We start from the raw sequence: 24524 nt of genomic DNA, 5'->3' as shown, positions 1-24524 counted from the left end.
GCTGTCTGACAGTATGCCTGATCTAGGCTCAAAGCTTTGTCAACATTTTATGTTTATGATAACTTTGCACAACAACTCAAATGGGCATGGGGAAGCGGTTGACCTTTTAACCTACCCGCCGGAAACTTGTAACTTCCGAGCCTGGCTGGACTACGTATGTTTTTTATATGAATTGCTGAGATAGCTAATGTTTCCGCTATCGACGCGATGCTTTAGAATGGGTGGGAGTTCCGCGCCACCATCAACATATCGGTCTCCGACCGAGCTGTTCATCTCCTAGTATGGAGTTACAGATAAGTTGTTATCTTTGTTCAACTTGCCTGTTTGAATCATCTCCTTTAGTCAAGAAAGAACCACTCTACTAAGATATCCAAGGGAGATGAGAGGAACCAAAAATACTTACACGAATGACAGTCGTAAGGAGAACACAAAAAGTCTATCGCCAAGCGATAAGACTTACATGTGGTGGCAGCGGTGGGATTGTTGACATGGGATGACGTCTCAGTTCCTGTCTAAGTCTCGCGTCGGAAGTCGTGATGACGTCACGGTCTTCTCTCGGTGCACGATGCGTGGAGAAGTCCAAGATTGATGACGTCACAGCCTCCGTCCTTGCACTACTGCGTCTAGCTGTACACTCTGCGTCCTTGCTCGTGATCGGGTGATGTTCCCTGTGTTTGTTTTCTTCTTTCCGTTGATGTTCGATGCTGCTCTCGTCCGGTGTAGATTCTCGAAGATAAGTGACAACAGTTGCTCAAACGTCGGTGTTAAATGCTTGTATTCCTCTCGATGAAGGACATAGTTGCGTGTTTGTAGCATTCTGCTGTTGATTCCTCGAGTAGCAACGGTTATATGAATGAGTTGAACTATTGTGTATTGAACAAAAACGCGTCCGACAGTCTGAAATCATGTGACCTGGTCGTTTACAGTTATAACAAACCATCCCTGCAACTTGATTTTATTATTAGTACCACATTTACTTGTTGTGGCTTGTTCTCATTCTTTGCAAAAACTTGAATGAGCGAAGGATCTAGGTCGGTACTTTAGACATGTTTTTTTGTTTTTTTATTTGTTTATACACATCTAATTCCGTACTGTCGGGCTGCAATTTTTTTATCAAAACACCAGTACTAACGCTTCAGGCAACATTGCAGTGATAGACGTAAGGTAGATCAAACGGATAAAATCTTTCACTTTGATTTTAGCACCCGCAACCCACCCCCCGGGCGGAGTTACTTAAACTATCCTGATATTCATTTAGCCGGTCGGCAATTAGCGCCGCCCGCTCGACAACATTGAGCTGAGTCATGGAGGCTTGGTTAAGGATATTTCTCAATGCCAATACTACATCTAAAGCCTCTTCACACCCCCCATACACGGCACGTAATCTAATTTTGAACTCATCCCATGTAAGCGCCTCTTGGAAAGAAACCCCCCTTAGATACGCACTTGCGTCACCTTTTGCAAAGTCAATGAAGCTCTTGGCCTCCTGTAATTGTACTGCTGGGTCTGTGATGCTTTTTGCTTTTAAATGAGCGTCTACAGATGAGATCCATGCCTCAACATTTTGAGGCATGGATCTCATCTGTAGACGCTGGACTAAACATCTTAGGATCATTTACAATCATTAAAGACTTAGATAAACTCACTCACTGTTCAGAAGCCATGAATAATAAAATTTGTACAGCTGACTCTTTTGAATTCTATCCTATATCAACGGATTCATGTGAGTTAGACATAGTGCTAAACGGCTCTCTCTCTCCCATACAAGCGAAGGTTGTCTGGGGAAACTTTATCCCTTTTACGGTAATAAATTCAATTACAGGATGAATAATGGTTCCTGGATCCGTTATGATAAGGCCGGGATTCGACGTTGTGTGTCCGACAGTACCACCGCCCATGCCCCTATCTTCGTAGCAGCCGATGGTTTGACGGGGACATCTACAAACTACACCGTCAAGAGGGGTCAACACAATAATATGTGAGAAGGCGTATTTCGCGAACTACACGTGGGCTTCCACAATCATCCCGTCACTACCTCTCCCCATACAACGCGCGAGTAGCTCATCGTTTGACGCAACTGCTGAGATGACCCACGCGTCATCGACTTATGCAGGTGGAGAAAATCTTCGCTACTACATTGCTGCTAGCCGTGTCAGCGTGACGGCCATATTGGTTATCGCCGTCAACAATCTTTGCTTGGCGTAGGCCTGAGGCGTAAACAGAAGGATCTCCAAGGGAACGTATTGGCCCGTCTAGATGACGTACCCGTTAAACTCAAAGTCGTTTGCGTTTAGGGCCGCCTGAACCTGGCCACTTCAGTTCGTGCCTAGGGAATTGTCTGGAATTGTGTTGTGTGTGAAAAGCGGTCCGTATGCTGGCAAAAATGTAGGACAAGAAAGACTCACGCCTTTGTTTGCATTTGAACAGTTAAAGTACTCCAGGGCGCCTAATAAAGCATTATGCCCAATATATACATTAATATATTCCTAAAGGTATTTTTCGGGCACCTAATAAAATATATCAGCCCTATATATTGCTTTTCTGCAGATTTCCATAGTTATACTATTATACCATTGTACAATTATATTTATCTATTACAAAGAGTGTCAAGTACTCTTTAACAATTATCCATGATCATGCTATAATCATTATTTAGTAACCATTATTCTTAATCAGGTTACCTGTTATCATATTAATCATGTATACATGTTTTGATTTTTACCTTTTTATTATTTTTGGGTACCTAATCATTAGTATTACCAAACATGGATCTATATTTTTTCCATGCATTTATCTTTGTTATGAATATGTCAACAAGGGTATGTAACAGAACCTTTTTATGCATTTAATCACTTATTATGTTATACCTAGACGTATGTTACGAGCACGCTCCTATGAACAATGTTTAAAGTAATTTTTTTTGTTATTCAAGGCTTGAATAGGTAGCAGTCCGAGCCTATGTAATAATTACATCTATTAAATTTACAGATCTGTAAATATAAACCCATGACCTGAGGTCATGGCATTAGGAGGGTTCTACGTGACCAAAGCAGACCTAGATTACGCTATGCGCTGTCTGCAGTAGCCTGATCTAGCTCAAAGCTTTTGTCAACATTTTATGTTTATGATAACTTTGCACAACAACTTCCATGGGAAGCGGTTGACCTGTTAACCTACGCCGGAAACTTGTAACTTCCGAGCCGGCGGACTACGTATGTTTTTTTATATGAATTGCTGAGATAGCTAATGTTCCGCTATCGACGCGATGCTTTAGAATGGGAGTTTCCGCGCCAACCATCAAACATATCGGTCTTCCGACCGAGCTGCATCTCCTAGTATGGAGTTACAGAATAAAGTTGTTATCTTTGTTCAACTTGCCTGTTTGAATCATCTCCTTTAGTCAAGAAAGAACCACTCTACTAAGATATCCAAGGGAGATGAGAGGAACCAAAAATAATTACGAATGACAGTCGTAAGGAGAACACAAAAAGTCTATCGCCAAGCGATAAGACTTACATAATTACATTGAGAACTGAATATTCGTTAAGCACTGCTTCGTAAAATGAGCTCGGTAAAAATGTTCGCGAATTCTCTAACCTATTTATCTGTAAATAAGATTCGTTTAAGTATGAGATTTTGCTATAGTGTACAACACCAGTACCGTAATTTATAAGAGTATCATGAATCACAAATAATAAAGAATAGACACTTGTCCTGTACGAAGAGGCAAAAGGCTCGATTAGCCAGAAATTGATAAGAACACAACAGTATAAAAGAAAAAACTTCGCCTGCCCTCTCCCTCTACCCCCACTTCCACCCCCTTCCTCTTCCGTCCCTCACCTCTCCTCCCCCTCCCTTCTCTCTCTCACTCTCTCTCTCTCTGAATGTTACTTCAGTTTAAGTATATTTTGTACGATTTTATTTTATCTATCCATCTATCTAATCTAATAATAATAATTTACAATGTTGTTTATATCTAACGATTCACTCAGTTGTTACCTGCCAGCAAGGCTGGCATTACGGTACGGTACGGCACGGTTGATATTTAGCCTATGTGTACGGTACGGAATAACGCAACGACAATTTTACCAAAGTACGGTACGGTATAGTTCAGGTACGGAAAAAATGTGCAAATTCCGTACCGTACTATCTTACCTTAGGCATGGATATATTACTTTTGGTCTACGTTGAAAACAAGGGAACAATATTAAGCAGTAGTAGTAGCTATTACTATTTTTATCTTAAGGTCAATTTTTTTTTCTTTCTTTAGTGACTATTGACTTGGGTTAGGAGTAAATGATTATAGTTATTAGAGTGAGAGATATCTGCATGTATGGTGGAGTAGTAGAACGATAGACCCAGTGATTGATGGTAAAGCTACTGTTATACTTGTGTTTGGTTACCTCCTTCGCAATCTTCATTTGCACTCAGGGCATCAGCCATATGCTTGTATTACGAAGGTGAAGAAGAGATGGCCGCCTAGGAACATAACTGTCGGCATGGTAGCAGAAATCCGTTTGTCACGCAACTTTTCAACTTTTTTTTTTTTAGCAAAGAGAGAGCCGCCAATTGCCTACAGATTGGTTTGAATAGGTAACTGGTTACAGTTGCTCTATGTGTTACAAATAAAAATTGAGCATTTTTACCGGATATTCATTAGAGTTAAAGCCTTGATTATACCGAAAAATTATAGCAAAATCTCGTACTGATACCAGTCTTCATTACAGTGTTATTGACCAAAAACGGGACTGCACTGTCTGTGAAACTCACATTAATAGCTTTACCAATTACAAATAAACATTACCTTTTATTCAGGCTTGGAGTAATTGTCATTTATCTGAAATATTTTTAATAACACGTTTTGAAGTTAACTGTAATTGCGTTTGTTTTTTTATTTATACTTAATGGTAATTGTAATTGTAACTGAAAAGTTCAAATAATAAAGTACTTTATTTGAAATTGTTATCCTAGAGCAGCCCTCTTACTTTTCGAGAACTCATCTTAACCAAATGCAATAGAGAGATGTTTTGAGTCTCTGCCCAATTTATTTATTATATTATTAAGGGAGAATCTTAACAAGCCAGCTACCAATTCTAAAAAAATTTTTATTCCATTTATTTCCTTTTTTTGTGCAAAAAGTTTTGTGAAAATTTTGTCCCATATTTGAGTTTTGTATTTCAGTATTATTTTCTTATAATCAGCATAATAATTTTCAGCACAATAAACATACTAACAATTTACTTAGGCAAATCATAGGATGTTAACGATAATTTCTGCAGATCTAAAATATTTTAGATATGTTTGTTTTGTATTTGTACTAAAGGTATCATAAGTTACAACTTACAATTGTTGCAGAAATTGACTGTAAAAGGACACCAAACTCAAGTATAAAGTCTTTGCAACTATCTGCATTTTTTTCAAAGGAAATAGGTGTGCGAAATGTAATTGAGTAATAAATTTTATATATGTATTTGTAGCTGTGATTACAATTTTTAAATATTAAAATTATGAAATTATACTAATGATTGTATTTGATATTGTTCCCCATCTTGTAATTGAAGTTGTAATTGTAATTCGATAACAGGTCAGGTAATTATGATTCTAATTGTAATAGACATAAAGCAAACGTAATTACCCCTAACCTGCTTATATTACATAAGATATGCGACAGTAGCTACTTCATACGAAATGGATGAGCATAAAAATAATGGGAACAAAAATAAAAAACAAATTATGTATACATGGGAGAAAACTGATTAGAAATTCAGTGATTTTTCCACTGCACTGCGAATTGTTCAATCTTTAATAAATCGACTTTATCTTTCTCGGGATCTATGGGGTTCTGCACCCTTATTTGGCCAGTCAACCAATTCAAATCCTCTCGACCTTGAAACCATTCCTGGACTACTCTGGCCGTATGGATGGGACAGCCGTCATGAATGAAAATGACAGGACTAGGTGGAAAGGGATAATTCCGCTGGTGAAGTGAAAGGAGGAATAAATCCTGAAGAATTTTAACCTATTTTTCATTGGTGAAACCCTTCAGTCTTGGTGATATCACATATACCATGTAAGGAAATCCGGGCCCACACGTTTACAGTTACAAGCCACTCCTGGCCACTTCGTAAATTTTTCCTCGGTGGTATCTGAAGGAAAACAATCTGAATTTTTTTTACAATTTACGCGTTGCTTTCCATAACAGGGAAAATAATGATATATCGTTTTGGGGAAATGTAATGCTAAGCTGATTAGTGGAATTCACGTTAAGAGAGGAACAGCACCACCTTTAGTAAACAGCGTTTCAAACAAATAATTAACAATTTATCATAATGAAGACATACAGAATTTTAAACGTTATCAATGACAGTAATGACCTGAGATGTTGCAATGCCAGTAACAGCCAATCAATCAATCTCAGTCCCAGTAATCGGTGTGTATTTAATATATCACTTTGTTCAGTGATAACGATATCACTGCTACAGCACTCCTATTACACGCTAACAAGTTTGTCACCCAATCATGGCTAGAATTAGGTGTTGTATAAATTTTGATAGGTTATCTGTCCTCTGCAAGTAGTATTCGTTATAGTCTCCAAATGAACAGCGACATATAGTTCTCCGGGCGCAGATCGTCGCTCTACGAGAAAGTGGGCTTTCAATAGGTGCTGTTGCACAGCGTCTTGACGTCTCCCCTACAACAGTAAATAAATGGAAAATGAGGCACGCTTAGACTGGGAAATTGACCGACTTTGGATAGCATTTATTTATTTCATTTATTTATTAATTTTTTAAACTATAAACCTTATAAACCCGTGAAATTATGAAACCTAAATTACAGTTGCCTTGGTCCTGTTGAACTCTAATAGTGATTCTTTCTCTTTACTTCCCAGAATACCAAATAACGTTCCCATAAGTAAACAGGCTATAATTAATCTTGATTATCTAGGTATCTGCATGCTAATTACGTATTTCAGTTCGAAGACCTCCACCACGAATGACCACCCATTAGGATAATGACGACATTCAACGAGCAGCAGAAGAAGATCCTTTTACCAATACTATTGCTATTCGTGAACGGCTGGCATTAAATGTTTCGGCTATGACGGTGCGAAGACGTCTGCATGAGGCAGAAATACCTCATAAAATTCCTGCCAGGAAGGAATTTCTCGCCGAACGGCATCGTGCTGATAGGCTTGCCTTTGTTCAACAGTTTTCGGGGGAGGATATGGAATTTTGGTCTCGAGACGTATGCAGTGACGAAAGGTCTTTTACTAGCAGAAGTCACGGCAGAATACATAACTGAAGACCGAGTAATATAAGGTGAGTTCCTATAATTAATAATAACAGTCAGACTATAATAATTATAAGCAAGGGTAATATTATAATCAAAAGATAATAATTCTGTCAATAACCATGTATTTCCGCTAATTGAGTTATATTGCCACGAGAAGTGTGAAAATAAAAATTCTTCATTGAAAACCCCCCATTAGTTCTACTATGGCCAGCTTTCAGGCATTAAGCAAATGCATTATTAATGTTATGAATAATCACGTAGGCAAACTTATAATATAGAGTACAGCCTGTTTACTGAATTAAAGAATATCATATCCTAACGGACCGTTGCAGATCAAACTTAATGCTATTATAAGTATTAATCCTTGCAGATGAATAAACATTCTTAACTTAATGCAAGGGTTGTTACTTAGCATTTTATTTCCCCAAACGATATAGCATTATTTTCCCTATTACGAAAAGCAAAGCGTAAATTGTTAAAAATTAGATTTTTTCCTTTCAGATACTACAGAAGAAACATTTACGAGGTGACCAGGTGACCAGAAATGGTCATATCACAGTAAACGTGTGGGGATGGATCTTCTTACATTGTATGGATGATATCACCAGGATTGAGTGGAGGTTCACTGGTGAAAAATACATTGGGAAATATTCTGGACTTCTAACTTCTTTCACTTCAACGCGGAAATTATTCCTCCCCCCACCTGCTCCTGTCATTTTCATTCACGACCGCTGCTCCATCCATACGGCCAGAAGAGTCCAGGAATGGTTTCAAGGTCGAGAGGATCTGCAATTGCTTCACTGGCCAAGTAAGGATACAGACATGAACCTCGCTAAGAATATTTAGGCTAATTTGGTAAAATGTTGGGAGCCTGAGAGGGAGAGGAGACCAGATCAACTTATGAACCTCTGGGAACACAATGGAAACTCTTCCACAACCGACCACAGATCGTCAGAAACCATGAATCTTCTATGCCTAACAGATTACAAGAGGTGATCTAAAAGGAAGGTGGCTGGACTTCTCACTAATATTAAAAATAGATGTAAAAATTGAGTGTGTATATTTGGATTACCCCATGGCTTGCGCTGAGCTTCCATGTCGTATGATGTAAAAAAAAAAATCGTAAACACACCTATGCACATCGTTTAGCTCCAGGTCATGATTATTATAATTTATTAATTAGAAAGGTGATTTTGTCATCTTAAAGGAGTTCAAAATCTAAAGCGAATTTCGCCATCCTGATTTTTTCTTTAAAAAAATTGTTTAAAAAAGAGAACCCTAGGACGTATCATCAAAAAACTACATTCTCCAAAATAGCTCTTTCCACAATAGACAGGTAAAGTTAACTGAAGGGCTGTTTACCAATTATAGCACGTCTGTCTTCTTATCCTCACACGAACTGATGATATGGAGCGAAAGGAATTTTCTCCGTCCACGTAGGCATTAAAAACAATGTAATCACAACTTAATATATTAGAAAATATAAGCCAAGTAGGTATGTTTATTCATATCATGTAATAATTATTGTAATGAACGGTGTGTAGCGAATAACCTCTACAGTATATTCAAGAGGAATACAAAACCTCTGAATATCAACAATTGTTTATCATTGGCAAACGAATAAGTTTACCACATGGGAATGGTTAAAAGTTGCACAAGTTTGGGAAGCCTTCTTCACTTTCCATTACACGTTGTGGAATTTTCTCTGTCCCTAATAGTTTCATTTTGATTCCTTAGTAACGTCTAGTCTCTCTCTCTCTCTCCTTTTCATTCTATATGTATTTCAAGAGAGAGTGAGTTTAACCCAATCCTTCTTCTTGTAAATGTTTTTGTATTCAGAAAATCTACAGCACTGTAATAATATTAGGATAAACACTAAAAACACGCAGGCATTAAAGATAAACAAGAAAATATTTCAAGTGGAGCTTTTCGTTAGCCATACATATCCACAAGCATATCTAGTACTTCGTCCGCTCATCGGGGTCGCAACAGGCCCACCTTACCCCTAGTCCACCATCCATTTCAGTTGTAGCAAAGCTGAGGGCATCGGTACAGCAAAAGCAAGAAGCTTGTCTGTTTGAATTACATTTCCGAATTCCAAAACCTGTAAGACGGCTTAACAACAACAAGAACTCAATCTCCGACACCACTCCCCACCGCCCCCCAAAAAAATATATAATGCTATATTTAGTTTAGTCAAGATTAGAGGGTGTTAATGACATATCAAAACTGCATACTTAGCGCAGTGGTATTTCTAGATGACATGTCTTTAAACTTTAGCTAATATGAGAGAGAGAGAGAGAGAGAGAGAGAGAGAGAGAAGAGAGAGAGAGAGAAGAGAGGAGAGAGAAAGGGGGGGGGGGGCTAAGGGGGGGGGTGGTGTTCGGACATATCAAAACGTTCACCGAGTGTTTGGGTATGTTCAATGAAGTGTTGCTGCTGAGCTTTGCTTTATAGCTTCCTATTGTAGAATTGTAGGAAACGCACTGCAACCGATATTACAAACTTGGCTTACGTGATATGTTAAAATATCCTGTTATGATGTTCGTGATTCTCTCCAATACCAATATAACTCTAAAATTTTGATCAATTTTAAGTATTGCGTAATGAATATCACCGATCTATAATAACAGACATGGTGGTAAGATAATGCCTTAGACGAAAGTTAAATGGAATCTTAATAAACAAACTTATATTAAAAGTGAGACAGTAATCTTAGTTACAGCGATATAACCTGCTCAGATTTCTTTCCTTTTTCTTTTACTTCGTGTGTGTGTGTGTGTGCTTTCTCCAACCTTACCTAATGACTCCTCCCACTGAAAGAATTCCAGAGCTTATTGGTGGAACTCTTGCTAAGATGAGGAAGAGTCCTCCCCCCATCCCCCTCAGTAACACACTGTTACCATATAATTTTTCGAAGTTGCTCAAGAAGGTGTACCAGGGAAACCTGTGTCCAACTGTAGATATGCACTGTGTCAGTCTTCTTGCCTGGAGACACAGGTCGGAGAATGGTACTGTCATAGTTGACACGGTGGGTATGAAGACTAACGTTTACGCTGCCTGGAAAATAGGGTAGGCATGTCCTACCTGCTATTACATGTATTCCTTGTGCGTATGGGTCTTACTACTGATGAGGCCAGGTGATGTCTTCCCACTGGAGGCAGTTGAAGTGTTTGATTTCCATTGTAGGGGTATTGAAGAAAATTCCTGGTACTCAGGCGTGTTTCTTAATTACTCAGTACATCATGCTAAATTTCTCCCAGGCCTAGTCTCCTGGACTTGATTAATTTACCTAGTCTTCAGAACTCCTGGACTAGATCTCTGGACTAGATCCCCTGGACTAGATCCCTGGAAATATTCATTTTATTTAATTTTTGATTTCCAGAAATCAACACAAGTAGTAGTTTAAAACTACAACAAAAAATAACTCTTTATACTGAGACTTCAAAAAAAGAAAAATATATAATTACAGATCACGGGAATTGCTTTTCCTTCATAACAGGATAAGTATCAAACATGGAATCAATTAATAAGTGTAAACCATTTGATACTCTACTCCACACAGTACTAAATACTTGTACACAATATATGTCAATGGATAAGGTTTATCTTGAAAGATTTCTGAGAAAAACTTAAAACTAAATGAGGTAAAAATTAGGCTAAGGTGCCTTTTTAACAGGATAGTCTAGCTAGCGGTTCTTCAGAAATCATTAAGGATAGCCTATGCACAGTTACATGGATGATTTTGACTAGGGTTACAATAGGCCACAAAGTTATAGGTTAGTTTAATGAGGGTACAGGCTAAGTTCTATGTAATTATGTTTTCCATGAATTTATATACCTATAGCCTAACTATATGTATCAAAAATAGTCATAATTCCTCATTCAAAAGAATTAGTCTAGGGTAGGCCTTCTTAAATTACTGTATAGCCTAGTCTAAGATCATGCTCGGCAGTGGAAATTTCCATGAGAGGTACCCTTTGGCACTGGTATTTGCAAAAACTTTATACAAACAAAACACTTATAACTGCTTTTTTAATGTTTTCAACCCTGTCAAACGCTAAGTTACAACTCAAACTAACACAGCAAAACTTCATGACAACTAATGAACGTGAAGTATCTTTCACGACAATGAAAATCTTTCTCGTTAAGGCATTGCAACATGTCTGACTGGGCAGGCAACTCTGCACTTGAATTCTCGGTGCTACTGTTCTTTTCATGATTAATGATGTTCTTTTCCAAATAATGCCCTAACGGTGATATTACAACTTTAAAAGCTTACCTTGCAAGGGGTAGATAATCATTTGTATTAATAATTAGTAAAATAGCCAAATTGAAGGCTGGACCAGTTGCGTCCTTCTCACACGAGAGCATTCGTGATTCTTACATGTCACATGTGTTGCTAGTGTTACCAAAATGCAGACGAAAGATTCAGGGCAGCGCTTCCATACTCAAAGTGAAAGATAAACAAAACAAGGGACTGGCTACACTGCCACACTCGTCCACAACAAAAACGAAAACATTTCACAGTTCCAATCACTTTTACAATAGCAGTGTAAAGATATTAGAGGAGGATGATGAATCAATTCCTAAATAAATCACTAATAATTAAAGGAATATTTTTCCCATTACAGGGACACCAGAGTAGACGAGAAAAAGAAAAAATCGATAAGTATCAAGACATGAAAATAGAAGTAAGAAGGATATGGGATATGCCAGTGGATTAGTGATTTTCCTGTAAAACCTTTGTCTTTGTGGATTGGCTTTTGTTGGACGTTCATCATGGATTTGGCTATGGTATTTGGGTAGGTAAGGGCAAAAGGGCTAGATTTTCGATGAGTCTGTGTCAACGTCTTAGTCCTGTCCAGGTGTTGGATTTTCATTATATTGTTGGGTGTCTTTCTGTTCTTGTCTTGAGGGGGTCGGTAGAAAATTACATTTGCTTTGTGAATTGCTTTCTCAATTATATGGTCAGGACACTTTAAAGACGAAAGCTGCTCACGGATTAGTTCAAATTCCGTTTCCAGGAAATCTGGGGAACAAATTTGTGTGGCACTTAAGAATAAGATGCTATTCTTGAATTTTAATGTTGGTAATTCTGAGTAACAAATCCAGACTTATTTCAACCTCAATTTTCTAATTTCCATGAATTTTAGCAAACTCGAAAAGTACTTTCAACCAAAAACAATTACTTTTATTGAATATATCTCCAAAATGGCAAAATTTCCATTAAAATAAAATTTAAATGATTCATGATATTTGATATGAATAGTCCTTGATCTTTCATGAATACCAACTTTTAATACTTTTAAAAGAGAGATTTTTCAACCTTTTTTTTAATATTTGCTCATTTTTGGATCGAAAATGACAAAGTATTCCTCACGGGAATCAATTAACGCCTTTGATTAATTGATTCTCGTAAAGACTACGTCGTCCTTTGCCTTAAATTGCATTGTAAAGCCTCCATTAATGTTGACAATCCTGCTTCCTTTCCGGACAAGGAGCCGCCATTATTTGTTACCAGAACCAACTTTGTCACTGTCTTGAAATCATTTTACGTTCTTCAAAACGTAACCCTTATTAAGGTTAAATTTTAGAGATATATGTATTACTTATTTTATTCTGTTTATCGTATATATCGGTCCAGGATTTATTCGTGGTCTTGCTGAAACAATATATAATAGTTTCGTCTTCAAACAACCAAACTTCATCCGAAGATTGTCATAGGACTCAATAGATGTCTTTGGTGTACAATCTTGAGAAAACATATGAGAAAAAAAAAAATCTAATATTTGGTATTCCTAGCACTTTCTACCCTTTATTATATTAATTTGAAGCATAAATCTTCTTTGTATTACTAGCAATGCCTTTCGTCATGTAATGATATAAATATTTTCATTTTTATAGTGATTTTATTTGATTTTTGAAATTTACAAGCATAGCATACGAATTACCATTATAAGTTTAATCCATTTACCTATTCTTATCGTTCTCTATCCAGGCAGAAATAATTTTTTTTTTAGAAAACTGTATTTTTAGGTATTTGGATAACTAGAAAAATTAGCTTCCCCCCCCCGCCCCCCCACCCTCTCTCTCTCTCTCTCTGTGGTAATTTCTGATTACGTTCCATGAGCTGTCAGTTTCTCCTGAAATTGTAACATGAAATGTAAATGTTTTGTTTAAAATTCTATTTTCGACATCAACTATGACAAAGTGGTTTTATATCTTCTATTCATTGGGAATCCAAGAAAGGTAGATCGTGCTCTGCTGTTGTTTTGTAGTTCATAAACTCTCTTTGTGATATTTATAATTATTATTATTATCATTATTTTGGTAGAAGACCCTCTTTTAGGCAAATACTGTTAAAAAGAATGGCAGAATTAAGCGAGTTGATTTTATATATTGTTTTTTCTATTTTCCTTACAATTCGCTTCTCAGGCTCAGCAATGTTTCTGAGTAACTGACCAATATTCATATTGGGAATTTTCAAAAATCATAAATGCTGAAGGTAATCTTTTATTGGAACAGGATATCAGGTCCAGGTCAAGCAGGGGTTGTCGTCAGTGCTGGTATTATTCCGTAGGTGTAGTTCAGTTCGGGGCCGGGTTCGTCTTCGGTTTAAGGGCTGGTATTGGTGCTGGTATAGCTGGTATATCTGGTATCATGTGACGTTTCGACCTTCTGGCAGGTCATCCTCGGACGAGTCGTTTGAAGAGACTGTAGCAAGAAAGTCTGTGGGGCGGTATTTATAGCGGCTCGGACCTAGAGTTTGCAATTCTCATTGGTCGGCAGGTCTTGGAACGAAGTCGTGGATCTCGCCTCGAAGGTCTCGGGGATTCTGTCGTGCGAGCGCCACAGTAGTGTGCCTGGGGATGAATAACAGGAATTCCGTCCGTAGCAGGAATCCTGTCATCCCGTGGGGGCTCCTGATTATCTGGTATTGTCGGGGGGTCGTTCGCTGCTCTCCGGGCGGTGGTGGGAAGGAGAAACGTTTCTTGGGTGATGTTTAAGATTTGTTTCTCCTTGCCTATATGGAGGGCTTCTAGAGGCGCAGACGTTGGGGATCCGTTGTGTGGGTCTATTATATTTCAATAATAAGGAATAATAATCATTTTCTTTTTTGCTTTATTCCAGTTTGTTATGAGCAAGTCCATGGTTGTGGTTGAAGATGGCTCCTTCTTGAGCGTGGCAGGAGATTCACTTGGGGAAACACATGAACTACGCCTACGGAATAATACCAGCACTGACGACAACCCCTGCTTGACCTGGACCTGATATCCTGTTCCAATAAAAGATTACCTTCAGCATTTATGATTTTTGAAAATTCCCAATATGAATATTGGTCAGTTACTTAGAAACATTGCTGAGCCTGAGAAGCGAATTGTAAGGAAAATAGAAAAAACAATATATAACATCAACTCGCTTAATTCTGCAATTCTTTTAACAGTAGTATCATTATTATTATTATTATTATTATTATTGGAGCTTTTGAAGAATAGCGGTCCCATACAACCCTTTTGAAGAATAGGGGTCCCAGTTGGGCCTTTTGAAGAATAGTGGTCCCAATTTGGGCCTTTTGAAGAATACAGATCCACGGACACGGCAGTCGGAGCTCCCATAGTTCCGCCACGGCCTTACTGTAACCCCTGTGGCTAACGCGCGCAGCGCAACATTACCTCTTGCCAGAACATGCCGTGCTAGCCAAGAATCTTTAAATATGCAGATAAGGCACGAAGCGTCGTTCCGCCACGGCCTTACTGACAGCACACATAAATCGATCGTCCGCGGGTATATAGTCGCTCCCCTATGAGTATAACATTGGTACTGACAATCAAACAAGCAGTAGTTTGCTTATCTTTAGGTTTGTTCACCACTGTTAACCAATCATGTTGTTACTTGTTTTCCTCGGTGGTTGTTCTCCGCTAAATACCTTTTTAACAATACGGACCCCAGTTTTATCCTTTTGAAGAATAAAGGTCCCAGGTTCATATGGGAACGCTATTCTTCAAAAGCTCCTTATTATTATTATTATTTTTTTTTTTTTTGGTCTATCACAGTCCTCCAATTCGACTGGGTGGTATTTATAGTGTGGGGTTCCAGGTTGCATCCTACCTCCTTAGGAGGAGTTCATCACTTTTCTTACTATGTGCGCCGTTTCTAGGATCACACTCTTCTGGATGAGTCCTGGAGCTACTTCAGCTTGTAGGTTTTCCAGATTCCTTATCAGGGATCTTGGGATCGTGCCTAGTGCTCCTATGATTATGGGTACAATTTCCACTGGCATATCCCATATCCTTCTTATTTCTATTTTCAGGCCTTGATACTTATCCATTTTTCCCTTTCTCTTCAACTCTGGTGTCCCATGGTATTGCGACATCAATTATTATTATTATTATTATTATTATTATTATTATTATTATTATTATTATTATTTTTGGTAGAAGACCCTCTTTTAGGCAAATACTGTTGAAAAGGATGGCAGAATTAAGCGAGTTGATTTTTGATATTGTTTTTTTCTATTTTCCTTACAATTCGCTTCTCAGGCTCAGCGATGTTTCTGAGTAACTGGCCAATATTCATATTGGGAATTTTCAAAAAATTTTTATAAAATGCTGAAGGAATCCTTTATTAGAACAAGATATCAGTTCCAGGTCAAGCAGGGGTCGTCGTCAGTGCCGGTATTATTCCGTAGGCGTAGTTCAGTTCGGGTTTAAGGGCTGGTATTGGTGCTGGTAATAGCTGGTATCACATGACGTTTCGACCTTCTCGTAGGTCATCTTCTGACGAGTCGGTTGAAGTGACTGTAGCAAGAAGTTTGCGGAATGGTATTTATAGCGGCACGGACCTAGAGTTGCATTCTCATTGGTCGGGCCGGTCTTGGGCTTGCAAGCCGTGGAATCTCACCTTGAAGGTCTCGGGAATTCTGTCGTGCGAGCGTCACAGTGGCGTGCCTGGGGATGAACGTCAGGAATTCCGTCTGTAGCAGGAATCGTATCATCCTGTGGGGGTTCCTGATTATCTGGCATCGTCGGGGGGTCGGTGCTGCTCTCAACTTAGCAGAAATTAACCAATAAAAAAACAGCCTATCTAACTTCTTACCGTATTCTACATACATAATATTTTCATCCTTTCTCAAATTTCTAAATTTCTTACGGTATGCCTCCGGTACTAGCCTATATGCGCTAAGAACAGTTTCTCTCACGATATCATAATTATCACATTCCTCCTTAGACATGCAACTATACACAGTAAGTGCCCTACCACTCAAAACTGACTGCAAATATAAAGTCCACGTTTCTTTAGGAGAACCTACTCGTTCCATTAACTTCTCAAAACACATGAAATATGTCGTAACATCTTCCTTATCAAACTTTGGTACTAATTTTAGCACTGCACTCATACCTAACGTATCAGCTCCATTTTCGTTTTCGCCTGTCCGACCGTTACGAGTACTTTTCCTTAACCCAGCAATTTCTAACTCGTGCATACGCTCTTTCTCTCTCTCTTCCTGCTCATGCATACGTTCTTTCTCTCTTTCCTGTTGCTGCATTTCTCTCTCAGCTGCTCTCTCCTCTCTCTCAGCCGCTCTTTCATCTCTCTCATACTTTTCCCTTTCCTTCCTTTCAACATACTCACGAAGATCATTCCCCTCTAGACCTAGTAGCTTACCTGACTCAATAAACTCTTTCACCATCTCACTCATTCTGATTCTTTCTATATTCTCCCTGTTTCAAACTGTTAAAGTGTTGATAGCCTAGGCAAGGTCGCCACAATGTTACGGTGTCGAAATATCCTGGTTAAAGGTCGACACAATGTTACGGCCTCTGAGAGAGGTCCGCTTCAGGTTTGATATGAAATAATAAAAAAAAAAAAATTTCAACACCAACAGTTGAAACTGGGGATACGAATATAGAAAGAAACACTAACACAGCAAAGGTTTATTTACAAGCTTACTAACAAAGGTAAATGCAGAATGGTATCTCCTATTTACATAAAAAGACAGAATCTTGCATTGCATGAACTGGGGGAACAGTGAGCCAATTCAAATACTTGCTAGTCAATTTGGTAATTCGAGGCGATGGCTTCATAAAAGTAGAGCGGCAATTGCAGACGTCCTCTTGACTCCGTATTGTAAAAAATAGTCTATTTGTAAGGCAGGAACTCTCCAAAACCTGTAGCAGGACCTTTCCTTCTCTGAAGTCTGCTCGACGTCGTGATAACACGGAATAATTCGTCCACTCCTGAAGACGACTAGACCAATATCCAACCAACTCTCGAACAACTCTTCTGATCCTTCGTTGGCTAAAAGAGGACTATGCTTGTCAAGGGCGGTATTTTCCCCGCCACGACATTAAGATACGAGAAGAATAATACTATTGTACATATGCACTATTGTCAGTCTTCTTGCCTGGAGACACAGGTCGGAGAATGGTACTGTCATAGTTGACACGGTGGGTATAAAGACTGATGACCTTTACGCTGCCTGGGAATTAGGGTAGGCCTGTCCTACCTGCTATTACATGATATTCCTTGTGTGTATGGGTCTTACGACTGATGAGGCCAGGTGATGTCTTCCCACTGGGAGGCAATTGAAGTGATGATTTCCATTTTAGGGGTATTGAAGAAAATTCCTGGTACTCAGCGTGTTTCTTTATTACTCAGTACATCATGCTAAATTTCTCCCAGGCCTAGTCTCCTGGACTTGATTAATTCACCTAGTCTTCAGAACTCCTGGACTAGATCTTTGGACTAGATCCCCTGGACTAGATCCCTGGAAATATTCATTTTATTTAATTCTTATTTCCAGAAATCAATACAAGTGCATAGTTTAAAATTACAACAAAAAAATAACTCTTTATATTTTGAGACTTAAAAAAAAAAAAAAAAAAAACATATCGACTACAGATTATGGGAATTGCTTTCCTCATAATAGGATAAGTATCAAACATGGAGCAACTCTGGAATCAATTAATAAGTGTAAACCATTTGATACTCTACCCCACACAGTACTAAATACTTGTACACAATATATGTCAATGGATAAGGTTACCTGAAAGATTTCTGAGAAAAACTTAAAACTAAAATGAGGTAAAATTAGGCTAAGGTGCCTTTAACAGGATATAGTCTAGCCTAGGCTTCTTCAGAAATCATTAAGGATAGCCTAAGCACAGTTTACATGGCTGATTTTTTTAATGTTTTCAACCCTGTCAAACGCTAAGTTACAACTCAAACTAACACAGCAAAACTTCATGACAACTAATGAACGTGAAGTATCTTTCACGACAATGAAAATCTTTCTCGTTAAGGCATTGCAACGTGTCTGACTGGGCAGGCAACTCTGCACTTGAATTCTCGTCTGCTACTGTTCTTCCCCGATAGTGATCGGTTCTAACTAATGAACTAATGGTAATTTTACAACTTTAAAAGCTTACCTGGCAAGGGATAAATAACAATTTGCATTATTAATTTGGTAAAATAGCCAAATTGAAGGCTGGACTGATTGACGTCCTAGCACTCGAGACCATTCGTGATCCTTACATGGGTTGCTAGCGTTACCAAAATGCAGACGAAAGATTCAGGGCAGCGTTCCCATTCTCAGAGCGAAAGAAAAACAAAACAAGGGACTGGCTACACTGCCACACTCGTCCACAACAGAAACGAAAACATTTCACAGTTCCAATCACTTACAATAGCAGTGTAAAGATATTAGAGGAGGATGATGAATCAATTCCTAAATAAATCACTGATAATTAAAGGAATATTTTTCCCATTACATGCTCCATTGCTATAAGACAGCTTATAACATCATATGTTGTGCCATCTTTACTTGGAGCTGTTGACTTACCCTTCTTAACACAATTCAACATTTCATCCCTGGTGAAAGAAATACAGGTTTCATCCATTAAGCTCTTCTGCATACAAACTAGCCTGTGTCTTTGTTTCTGTAACTTCCTAAGGCTTTCCTGTATTTTGAGGGAGAGAATCTAAGCTCGACGCATACGACCATTTGGCGGCTAATGCCTCTGCTTTTTCTCTGGCATTAGGATGTGCAGTAGTCTTCCTTTTAACTCCCCTTACTTTATTGACACCAACCCAAATTTGACTTAATGATTAACCTTCCCAATACTCACTTCTAACCTTTTGCCTTTTCTCTGTAGCATGCTCAGCCAATGTAACCATCGTTTCTCTATATTGCATATTATTATGGTCTTTAGACCATTCCCTGTGGCATTTTCGTAGCAACTTGTTCCAGCCTTTCACTATTTTATCATTATGATACCTAGGTTTATGATTGCTGGCAGAATTAATCTTTTTCTGTGTTTTGTAAAGTATGGATTCTATTACTGCTAGCAAGTCATCAAGGAAAACATTTTCATCCTCAATACCTAACAGTTTATACTCAATGTACCTAATAGTTTATACTCAATGTACCAGTCAATTACTTTCTCTATGAAATCATCTTTCTGCCTGTCATGTAATACATATTGATGATTTCAATTGTTAATAAGTAGAATCTTTTCTAAATAAAAACTAATTCTAAGAGCAAAGTGATCACTTAATAAAGTGGTTACCACAAAGAAATCTGTCTGTACTCCAGGCATATTGAAAAGGATGGCATAATCAAGCCTGCTTCCTCTAACATGTGTTGCTTCACTATTACAAAGTACACACGCATTTTCAACCGAATCTAAAAATCTATTCAAAATAATTCCATTGTGATTTCGGGAGGAACTACCAAGATTAATATGTCTAGCATTTAAATCCTCAGAATAAATGACATCAGGTAGATCCTCGATGGCCAAAGAATCTTCATGTACATAAACATTAACAATATATATTTCTGAATCTTGAAGTGTTACTTTAATAGCCAAACACTCAGTACCATTGACTTTACTAGCACAGTAGTATGTTGCTGGAATAGTATTTTTTATGTAAATTGTTAAACCACTGCAATTCGTGGATTCATTAGCTTGTAATTCAAAATGATAGTAACCGTAAATTTGTAGTGATGAAACGTTTCTACCTACTTCCTGCAAAGCTATTACATCAACATTTGTAGACTGAGTATATGCATGCAAATCAGTAATTCGTTTTCTTAAACTATTTATATTCCAGGATATATAATGGAGTTTATGTGCCATTTTGAGCAATACTCTTTCTTAACTTACTTGCAGAATGAAGAATAATAATTTTCAGCTCATTGGTTGGACTTTCCATATATTCGGTTATCGAATCAAGAATGTGGGCAAAATCTCCGGCCACATTTTTCACATAATCTGCCTTATTTGCTGACAAGGCAGCCTTGCATGCAACTGGGCTTTCACCAGCAGCATTTTCATATACCTCTGAAACCTCAACATTTTGAGTCACCCTTTCATTAAGAACAACCTTCTTATTTTGCAAATATATACTATTCACAGTACCCTTAATACCTAACATGGCCTGTTTAATTTCTTCAATCTCTTTACGAAATTCTGTGATAAAGTTAATATAATGAACTTGCGTCTCCTCACGAGATTTATTCTTGACTAAACTTTGGTTTTGCTGTTCCATACGCTTTTCCCAGAAATTCTCACTAACCACTGGAACCTGAGTATGAATAAAAGCAGAACTTTCATTTCTTGGATTTTCATTATTTGTCTTAAGCGAACGATCACTTTTGGGCCTTCGAGGACACACTCTAGAGCTGGCATTATGTGCCCCCCCACAATTACAGCATTTTGGTTCGATTACTTCCTTTTCCTTGATTTTGCCACACACCTTCGACTCGGGGGATTTACCACAAAATCGACAGCGATGTTCATTTAAGCACTTCCAGGCCATATGATCCCACTTGCAACACTTACAACACATGACAGGGTTGTCAGTGTACACAGCAACACGTTTATATCCTAGGCACTTGATAAATACTCTCTCTATTGGAGGACCCTTAATAAGTGCAATTAATTGTGGTTTAAGGACACACTCACTATTAACATTAACTTCTCTACGCTTTGCCCATATGAATAGCTCGTCAACTAGTACATCTTCTGGATCCAAATAAGTAGGGTAGTCAAAAATAATTACCTTTGTACATACACCATATGGCTCCTTTGGTTTTTCCATTACAATATTTTCAAAGCCACTTTTTGTTAAAAAACCACCAGCTACCTCATCCTTCACTGTAATATATGGGATGTTTCTCCCTTCCTTAAATAGAACCTCAAATTTTGGATGACACTTGGACAGCCGAACTGCCCATCGAACCTGATCGTGGAAGCCCAATACATTCTTGGGAAAATACAGCCGAGGCCTTTTAGCATTCATAACATTACCTTCTTTTGTTGTAGAGCCTTCGCCTAAAATAATTTCTTCAGCACTGCTCATCATTTTCCTTTTCTTCTGTTTCTTACTTTGGACTGTGATAAAGGGTTGCTCGTCATCGCTCCTACTAGACACATCTAAATCCATTATGACGATCTGCCGAGCTCCATCCAAGCCTATATTGCTGCTGTTAATATTCTCAGCCATAAACCATCCATGAACGGCCAGATCCTTCTAATTGTCCGGTAAATAAAGTAAACTTAAAAAAACAACTAAAACGGTGGGAACACGTCCTTCCTTGATGCATGCTGCTTTTGGAGTGTTCAGCACCTTGCTACACTTACGAAAAATTTTCTAGAATGGACCCCAAAAGCAAATATGTTCAAGAGCCTCAGAATATTCTGAGAAATTTAGGAAGTTAACTTTGGAAAAAAAGTATACAAGTAAATTTTTAAGAATTACACAGTGGCCGTCCAGCTCCAAAGGGTTTCCAGTCTACAAAATATTTTTGAAAACTGCAAAATTCTAGACTCCGTGACCACAAAACTACATCGAAGGACATTTTCACGCTAGCCAGTGGTTAACCAAGCACATTAAAGCCTACAGCAGCAACATTATTGTCTAGGAATGTTAGATGGACTAACCTGAAATGCCTTCTTCTTTACCAAAGTCATTTCCTTTATCTTGTGAACATTTGTTTACAAAAATTTCCACTTCCAAAGACGTCCACTATACTACACTGAGTCCTTCAAAAGGGAGGAATAGGAATTCCTGTGACCAATCAGAGGCTGTGATGGTAATTGCTTCATAGCAAAGAAAGAAAAAGGAAAGGAAAACGCATTTTCGAGAAGTTCGGCAGCAAGGAGGCTTTTGCACCACTGTTGGAGGCGCCTATGCTCGCGGCTGTTCTGGAATTGTCGGGCGTGTTGTGGAGTGCAACACACGCCTAAGTGTCGGGAGAAATGCCGCGATTTCTGATGCAATACCTCGTCTAGATTCATCTAAGAACTTCCGGAAACCTCGCGAGCCCGTGACACTCACCGTAGGCTCCGCCCCCAGAGTGCCGTATAAATACGACTGACGGAGAGGAGAAGAGAGAGATCGTAAAATAGAGACTCCAGTTAGTCACAGAGAGTAAAAGCCACAGATCAGATTATCAGTGAGATCAGCAGCAGCAGAGATCATCCGTGAGAGATACGAGAAAAAGGAACCAACGAAGGATCAGAAGAGTTGTTAGAGAGTTGGTTGGATATTGGTCTAGTCGTCTTCAGGAGTGGACGAATTATTCCGTGTTATCACGACGTCGAGCAGACTTCAGAGAAGGAAAGGTCCCTGTTACAGGTTTTGGGGAGTTCCTGCCTTACGAATAGACTATTTTCTACAATACGGAGTCAAGAGGACGTCTGCAATTGCCGCTCTATTTTTATGAAGCCATCGCCTCGAATTACCAAATTGGCTAGCAAGTATTTGAATTGCCTCACTGTTCCCCCAGTTCATGCAACGTAAGATTCTGTCTTTTTATGTAAATAGGAGATACCATTCTGCATTTACCTTTGTTAGTAAGCTTGTAAATAAACCTTTGCTGTGTTAGTGTTTCTTTCTATATTCGTATCCCCAGTTTCAACTATTGGTGTTGAAATTTTTTTTTTAATTATTTCATATCGAACCTGAAGCGGACCTCTCTCAGAGGCCGTAACATTGTGTCGACACCGTAACAGAGGCCTACACCATAAACAATGTTTTTAAGCCTCCTATAATTGGCTGAAATCGTTGGGTTTTGGCAAAAAGGCTTATTAGATGACTTCCCATTGGCTGGTGAGACGAAAACCCATTTTCAGAAATTTCTTTAAAGATTATTTTTACATCCAGTATTAAGTAAAAATAAATTATTAACAGGCAAATAAATGGATATAGACACTGTGAATAAAATAACTGGGAATATTCTACAAAATTCAATATGATAATGATTAAAGTATGCAAATATTCAGCTTTTTAATCCTAAAATGAAGATCACGTCTCAAAAACCTTATTTATTTCAGAAGATCAAGCAAATCGCTCGATGTGGAAGGCATCTAAATCTCGGATATTGAAATGTAGTAGTCAACCAGTGCCTGCTGGGGATTTGATTATGATCTATATAAAATTAACAAATACGCATTGATGTATAAGTGGAGAGTAAAAGGTTAGGATAAGCCAACCCTGAACAGCTAACGTAACGAACGTGTGTCATTTTCTAGCATCAAGTTTAATAAATTTTTATTTACTTGATTTATTCGTTTATTTGTTAATTTACCAGTTATACTAATAATTGATCTCCGCTTTTTGTATTTCCCTTTTACCTTCTGTTACTTCTTTCGAATGAACACCACAGTATTCTTTGAAAGCTTGAATTTTAAGTAAATGGCCACTGTGGTGTTGTTCCATATGAATAGGGTCCATCCTCTAAATTAATAATAATAATAATAATAATAATAATAAATAATAAAAAAAATAAAATAATAATAATAATAATAATAGATGTCGCAATTTAACCATGGGACAACAGAGTTGAAGAGAAAAGGGGGGAAAAAAATGGATAAGTATCAAGGACTGAAAATATAGAAAAATATGAAGGATATGGGATTTACCAGTGGAAAAAAATTGTACCCATAATCATAGGAGCACTAGGCACGATCCCAAGATCCCTGATAAGGAATCTAGAAAAACTACAGGCTGAAGTAGCTCCAGGACTCATCCAGAAGAGTGTGATCCTAGAAACGGCGCACATAGTAAGAAAAGTGATGAACTCCTCCTAAGGGGGGAGGTAGGATGCAACCTGGAACCCACACTATAAATACCGCCCAGTCGAATTGAGGACTGTGGATAGACCAAAAAAAAAAAATAATAATAATAATAATAAGGAGAGCTTTGAAGAATAGCAGTCCCAT

The sequence above is a fragment of the Macrobrachium nipponense genome, chromosome 9 (genome assembly GCF_015104395.2).
Source record: "Macrobrachium nipponense isolate FS-2020 chromosome 9, ASM1510439v2, whole genome shotgun sequence".
Taxonomy (NCBI): Eukaryota; Metazoa; Arthropoda; class Malacostraca; order Decapoda; family Palaemonidae; genus Macrobrachium; species Macrobrachium nipponense.
The sequence above is the reverse complement of the archived record's forward strand: the minus strand, read 5'-3'. Positions refer to the sequence as shown.